Raw genomic sequence first — 8,178 nt, forward strand, 5'->3', positions numbered from 1 at the left:
GGCTGCAATTATTCCTGTTATGCGATGGAAAAGCTGTTGTATTTATATTGTATTTTATTCTTCCGGCGTTGAATTCTAAGGCCCTAGCTTTTCGATCTGGTCGAGCAACGCCCTAGAGTGAAGCCTAGGTTGCTCTGATTGTAGACATGACCATTACTTCCACACTGTTTGCAATTATTCTTTTTATACAATGGAAATACAGTTGTATTTATATTGTATTTTATGCTTCTGGCGTTGACTTCTAAGGACCTAACTATTCGATGTGGTGGCGCAACGACCTAGAGTGAAGTCTAGGTTGCCCGAAACGTAGGAATGACAATAACTTTCACACTGGTTGCAAGTATTCATGCTATACGATGGAAAACCTGTTGTATTTTTATTGTATTTTATGCTTCTGGCGTTGACTTCTTAGGCCCTGACCTTTCGATCTGGTGGAGCAACGCCCTAGAGTGAGGCCTAGGCTGTCCGGAACGTAGAAATGTCCATTAATTTCACTCTGGTTGCAATTATTCATGCTATACGATGGAAAAACTGTTGCATTTTAATTGCATTTTCTTCTTCTGGAATTGACTTCTAAGGTCCTAGCTATTCGATCTGGTGGGGCAACGTCCAAAAGCCTATGTTGCCCGGAACGCAGAAATGACCATTACCTTCACACTGGTTGCAATTGTTCTTGTTATACGATGGAAAGACTGTTGTATTTTTATTGTATCTTATGCTTCTGGCGTTGACTTCTTAGGCCCTAACTATTCGATGTGGTGGAGCAACGCCCTAGAGTGAAGCCTAGGTTGCCCGAAACGTAGAAATGTCCATTACTTTCACACTGGTTGCAATTATTCCCGTTACACGATGGACAAACTGTTGTATTTTTATGGTATTTCATGCTTCTGGCGTTGACTTCTAAGGCGCTAACTATTCGATCTGGTGGAGCAACGCCCTAGGGTGGAGCCTAGGTTGCCCGGAATGTAGAAATGACCATATCTTTCATACTGGTAGCAATTATTCCTGTTATACGATGGAAAAACTGTTGTATTTTTATTGTATTTTATGCTTCAGGCGGTGTCTTCTAAGGTCGTAGCTATTCTAGGTAGTGGAGCAACGCCCTAGAGTGAAGCCTAGGTTGCCCGGAATGTAGAAATGACCATATCTTTCATAGTGGTTGCAATTATTCCTGTCATACGATGGAAAAACTGTTGTATTTTTATTGTATTTTATGCTTCAGGCGTTGTCTTCTAAGGCCCTAACTATTCGATGTGGTGGCGTAACGACCTAGAGTGAAGTCTAGGTTGCCCGAAACGTAGGAATGACAATAACTTTCACACTGGTTGCAAGTATTCATGGTATACGATGGAAAACCTGTTGTATTTTTATTGTATTTTATACTTCTGGCGCTGACTGCTTAGGCCCTGACCATTCGATCTGGTGAAGCAACGCCCTAGAGTGAAGCCTAGGCTGTCCGAAACGTAGAAATGACCTTTAATTTCACTCTGGTTGCAATTATTCATGCTATACGATGGAAAAACTGTTGCATTTCTATTGCATTTTCTGCTTCTGGCATTGACTTCTAAGGTCCTAGCTATTTGATCTGGTGGGGCAACGTCCAAGAGTGAAGCCTATGTTGCCCGGAACGTAGAAATGACCATTACCTTCACACTGGTTGCATTTATTCCTGTTATACGATGGAAAGACTGTTGCATTTTTATTGTATCATATGCATCTGGCGTTGACGTCTTAGGCCCTAACTATTCGATGTGGTGGAGCAAGGCCCTAGAGTGAAGCCTAGGTTGCCTGGAACGTAGAAATGACCATAACTTTCACACTGGTTACAATTATTCCTGTTACACGATGGACAAACTGTTGCCTTTTGATTGTATTTTACGCTTCTGGCGTTGAATTCTATGTCCCTAGCCATTCGATCTGGTGGAGCAACGCCCTAGAGTGAAGCCTCGGTTGCCCGAAACGTAGAAATGACCATAACTTTCACGCTGGTTGCAATTATTCTTTTTATACTATGGAAAAACTGTTGTATTCATTTTGCATTTTATGTCTCTGGCATCGACTTCTTAGGCCCTAGCTATTGGATCTGGTCGACCAACGCCGTAGAGTGAAGCCTCGGTTGCCCTGAACGTAGAAATGACCATTGCTTTCACACTGTTTGCAATTATTCATTATATACGATCGAACAACTGTTACATTTATATTGTATTTTCTGCTTCTGGCGTTGACTTCTAAGGCCGTAGCTATTCGATGTGGTGGAGCAACGCCCTAGAGTGAGGCCTAGGTTGCCCGGAATGTAGAAATGACCATATCTTTCATACCGGTTGCAATTATTCCTGTTATACAATGGAAAAACTGTTGTATTTTTATTGTATTTTATGCTTCAGGCGTTGTCTTCTAAGGTCGTAGCTATTCTACGTAGTGGAGCAACGCCCTAGAGTGAAGCCTGGGTTGCCCGGAACGTAGAAATGACCATTACATTCACACTGGTTGCAATTATTCCTGTTATACGATGGAAAGACTGTTGTATTTTTATTATATCATATGCTTCTGGCGTTGACTTCTAAGGCCCGAACTATTCGATGTGGTGGAGCAACGCCCTAGAGTGAAGCCTAGGTTGCCCGAAACGCAGAAATGACCATAACTTTCACCCTGGTTACAATTATTCCTGTTACACGATGGACAAACTGTTGTATTTTTATTGTATTTTATGCTTCTGGCGTTGAATTCTATGTCCCTGACCATTCGATCTGGTGAAGCAACGCCCTAGAGTGAAGCCTGGGTTGCCCGGAACGTAGAAATGACCATTACCTTCACACTTGTTGCAATCATTCGTTTTATACGAAGGAAAAACTTTTGTATTTATATTGTATTTTATGCTTTTGGCGCTGACTTCTTAGGCCCTAACTATTCGATCTGGTGGAACAACGGCCTATGGTGGAGCCTAGGTTGCCCTGAACGTAAAAATGACCATAACTTTCGCACTCGTTGCAATTATTCGTTTTATACGATGGAAAAACCGTTGTATTTATTTTGTATTTTATGCTTCGGGCGTTGACTTCCAAGGCCCTAACTATTCGATGTGGTGGAACAACGCCCTAGAGCGAAGCCTAGACTGCCCGGAACGTAGAAATGACCATACCTTTCACAGTCGTTGCAATTATTCGTTTTATACGATGGAAAAACTGTTGCATTTTTATTGTATTTTATGCTTCTGGTGTAGAATTCTAAGTCCCTAACTATTCCATCTCGTGGAGCGACGCCCTAGAGTGAAGCCTAGGTTGCCCGGAACTTAGAAATGACCATTACTTTCACACTGTTTGCAAATATACATTACATACGATGGAAAAGCTGTTGTATTTATATTGTATTTTATGCTTCTAGCGCTGACTTCTTAGGCCCTACCTATTTGATCTGGTGGAGCACGGCCTTAGAGTGAAGCCTAGGTTGCCCGGATCGTAGAAAAGGCCATCACCTTCACACTGGTTGCAATCATTCCTGTTATACGATGGAAAAACTGTTGTATTTTGATTGTATTTTATGCTTCGGGCGTTGACTTCTAAGGCCCTAACTATTCGATGTGGTGGAGCAACGCCCTAGGGTGAAGCCTAGGTTGCCCGGAACGTAGAAATGACCATTACTTTCACACTGGCTGGAATCATTCATGATTTACGATGGAAAAACTGTTGTATTTTTATTGTATTTTATGCTCCGGGCGTAGACCTCTAAGGCCCGAGCTATTCGATCTGGTCGAGCAACGCCCTAGAGTGAAGCCTAGGTTGCCCGGAACGTGGAAATGACTATCACTTTCACACTGGTTGCAAGTATTCGTGTTATACGATGGAAAAACTGTTGCATTTTTATTTTATTTCATGCTTTGGGTGTTGACTTCTAAGGCCCTAACTATTCGATCTAGTGGACCAACGCGCTAGAGTGAAGCCTAGGTTGCCCGGGACATAGAAATAACCATTACCATCACACGGTTTGCAATTATTCGTTATATACGATGGAAAAACTGTTGCATTTATATTGTATTTTATGCTGCTGGCGTTGAGTTCTTAAGCCTTAGCTATTCGATCTGGTGGAGCAACGCCCTAGAGTGAAGCCTAGGTTGCCCGGAACGTTGAAATGACCATTACCATCACACTGGTTGCAATTTTTCATTTTATACGATGGAAAAACTGTTGTATTTTTATTGTATTTTATGCTCCGGGCGTAGACCTCTTAGGCCCTAGCTATTCGATCTGGTCGAGCAACGCTCTAGAGTGAAGCCTAGGTTGCCCGGAACTTAGAAATGGCCATAACTTTTACACTGGTTGCAGTTATTCCTGTTATACGATGGAAAAACTGTCGTATTCTTATTGTATTTTTTGCTTTTGGTATTGAATTCTAAGTCGCTAGCTATTCGATCTGGTGGAGCAACGCCCTAGAGCGAAGCCTAGGTTGTCCTGAACGTAGAAGTGACCATTACCTTCACACTGGTTGCAATCGTTCCTGTTATACGATGAACAAACTGTTGTATTTAAATTGTGTTTTACGCTTCTGGCGTGGACTTCTTAGGCGTTAGCTATTCGATCTGGTGGAGCAACGCCCTAGAGTGAAGCCTAGGTTGCCCGGAACGTTGAAATGACCATTACCATCACATTGGTTGCAATTACTCGTTTTATGCGATGGAAAAACTGTTGTATTTTTATTGCATTTTATGCTCCGGGCGTAGACCTCTAAGGCCCTAGCTATTCGATCTATTCGAGCAACGCCCTAGAGTGAAGCCTATGTTGCCCGGAATGCAGAAATGACAATAGCTTTCACACTGGTTGCAATTATTCCTGTTGTACGATGAAAATCTGTTGTATTTTTAATGTATTTTATGCTTCTGGCGTTGAATTCTAAGTCCCTAGCTATTCGATCTGGTGGAGAAACGCCCTAGTGTGAAGACTAGGTTGCCCTGAACGTAGAAATGGTCATAACTTTCACACTGGTTGCAGTTATTACTGTCATACGATGGAAAAACTGTTGTATTCTTATTGTATTTTTTGCTTTTGGTTTTGAATTCTAAGTCGCTAGCTATTCGATCAGGTGGATCAACGCCCTAGAGTGAAGCCTAGGTTGCCCGCAACGTTGAAATGACCATTACCATCACACTGGTTGCAATTATTCATTTTATACGATGGAAAAGCTGTTGTATCTTTATTGTATTTTATGCTCTGGGCGTAGACCTCTAAGGCCCTAGCTATTCGATCTGGGCGAGCAACGCCCTAGAGTGAAGCCTAGGCTGTCCGAAACGTAGAAATGACCATTAATTTCTCTCTGGTTGCAATTATTCATGCTATACGATGGAAAAACTATTGCATTTTTATTGCATTTTCTGCTTCTGGCATTGACTTCTAAGGTCCTAGCTATTCGATCTGGTGGGGCAACGTCCAAGAGTGAAGCCTATGTTGCCCGGAACGTAGAAATGACCATTACCTTCACACTGGTTGCAATTCTTCCTGTTATAGGATGGAAAGACTGTTGTATTTTTATTGTATCATATGCTTCTGGCGTTGACTCCTTAGGCCCTAACTATTCGATGTGGTGGAGCAACGCCCTAGAGTGAAGCCTAGACTGCCCGGAACGTAGAAATGACCATACCTTTCACAGTCGTTGCAATTATTCGTTTTATACGATGGAAAAACTGTTGCATTTTTATTGTATTTTATGCTTCTGGTGTAGAATTCTAAGTCCCTAACTATTCCATCTCGTGGAGCGACGCCCTAGAGTGAAGCCTAGGCTGCCCGGAACTTAGAAATGACCATTACTTTCACACTGTTTGCAAATATACATTACATACGATGGAAAAGCTGTTGTATTTATATTGTATTTTATGCTTCTAGCGCTGACTTCTTAGGCCCTACCTATTTGATCTGGTGGAGCAACGCCCTAGAGTGAAGCCTAGGTTGCCCGGAACGTTGAAATGACCATTACCACCACACTGGTTGCAATTATTCATTTTATACGATGGAAAAACTGTTGTATTTTTATTGTATTTTATGCTCCGGGCGTAGACCTCTTAGGCCCTAGCTATTCGATCTGGTCGAGCAACGCTCTAGAGTGAAGCCTAGGTTGCCCGGAACTTGGAAATGGCCATAACTTTTACACTGGTTGCAGTTATTCCTGTTATACGATGGAAAAACTGTCGTATTCTTATTGTATTTTTTGCTTTTGGTATTGAATTCTAAGTCGCTAGCTATTCGATCTGGTGGAGCAACGCCCTAGAGCGAAGCCTAGGTTGTCCGGAACGTAGAAGTGACCATTACCTTCACACTGGTTGCAATCGTTCCTGTTATACGATGAACAAACTGTTGTATTTAAATTGTGTTTTACGCTTCTGGCGTGGACTTCTTAGGCCTTAGCTATTCGATCTGGTGGAGCAACGCCCTAGAGTGAAGCCTAGGTTGCCCGGAACGTTGAAATGACCATTACCATCACATTGGTTGCAATTACTCGTTTTATGCGATGGAAAAACTGTTGTATTTTTATTGCATTTTATGCTCCGGGCGTAGACCTCTAAGGCCCTAGCTATTCGATCTATTCGAGCAACGCCCTAGAGTGAAGCCTATGTTGCCCGGAATGCAGAAATGACCATAGCTTTCACACTGGTTGCAATTATTCCTGTTGTACGATGAAAATCTGTTGTATTTTTAATGTATTTTATGCTTCTGGCGTTGAATTCTAAGTCCCTAGCTATTCGATCTGGTGGAGAAACGCCCTAGTGTGAAGACTAGGTTGCCCTGAACGTAGAAATGGTCATAACTTTCACACTGGTTGCAGTTATTCCTGTTACACGATGGACAAACTGTTGTATTTTTATTGTATTTTATGCTTCTGGCGTTTAATTCTATGTCCCTACCCATTCGATCTGGTGGAGCAATGACCTAGAGTGAAGCCTAGGTTGCCCGAAACGTAGAAATGACCATAACTTTCACGCTGGTTGCAATTATTCGTTTTATACGATGGAAAAACAGTTGCATCTTTACTGTATTTTATGCTTCTGGCGTTGACTTCTAAGGTCCTAGCTAATCGATCTGGTGGGCAACGTCCAAGGGTGAAGCCTATGTAGCCCGGTACGTAGAAATGACCATTAGTTTCACACTGGTTGGAATTATTCTTTTTATACTATGGAAAAACTGTTGTATTTATTTTGCATTTTATGTCTCTGGCATCGACTTCTTAGGCCCTAGCTATTGGATCTGGTCGACCAACGCCGTAGAGTGAAGCCTCGGTTGCCCTGAACATAGAAATGACCATTACATTCACACTGGTTGCAATTATTCCTGTTATACGATGGAAAGACTGTTGTATTTTTATAGTATCATATGCTTCTGGCGTTGACTTCTAAGGCCCGAACTATTCGATGTGGTGGAGCAACGCCCTAGAGTGAAGCCTAGGTTGCCCGAAATGCAGAAATGACCATAACTTTCACCCTGGTTACAATTATTCCTGTTACACGATGGACAAACTGTTGTATTTTTATTGTATTTTATGCTTCTGGCGTTGAATTCTATGTCCCTGACCATTCGATCTGGTGAAGCAACGCCCTAGAGTGAAGCCTGGGTTGCCCGGAACGTAGAAATGACCATTACCTTCACACTTGTTGCAATCATTCGTTTTATACGAAGGAAAAACTTTTGTATTTATATTGTATTTTATGTTTCTGGCGTTGACTTCTTAGGCCCTAACTATTCGACCAGGTGGAGCAACGCCCTAGGGTGAAGCCTAGGTTGCCCGAAACGTAGAAATGTCCATTACTTTCACACTGGTTGCAATTATTCCCGTTACACGATGGACAAACTGTTGTATTTTTATGGTATTTTATGCTTCTGGCGTTGACTTCTAAGGCGCTAACTATTCGATCTGGTGGAGCAACGCCCTAGGGTGGAGCCTAGGTTGCCCGGAATGTAGAAATGACCATATCTTTCATACTGGTTGCAATTATTCCTGTTATACGATGGAAAAACTGTTGTATTTTTATTGTATTTTATGCTTCAGGCGGTGTCTTCTAAGGTCGTAGCTATTCTACGTAGTGGAGCAACGCCCTAGAGTGAAGCCTAGGTTGCCCGGAACGTAGAAATGACCATTACCTTCACACTTCTTGCAATCATTCGTTTTATACGAAGGAAAAACTTTTGTATTTATATTGTA

This window comes from Calliopsis andreniformis, unplaced genomic scaffold, assembly GCF_051401765.1.
Source record: "Calliopsis andreniformis isolate RMS-2024a unplaced genomic scaffold, iyCalAndr_principal scaffold0017, whole genome shotgun sequence".
NCBI classification, from domain to species: Eukaryota; Metazoa; Arthropoda; class Insecta; order Hymenoptera; family Andrenidae; genus Calliopsis; species Calliopsis andreniformis.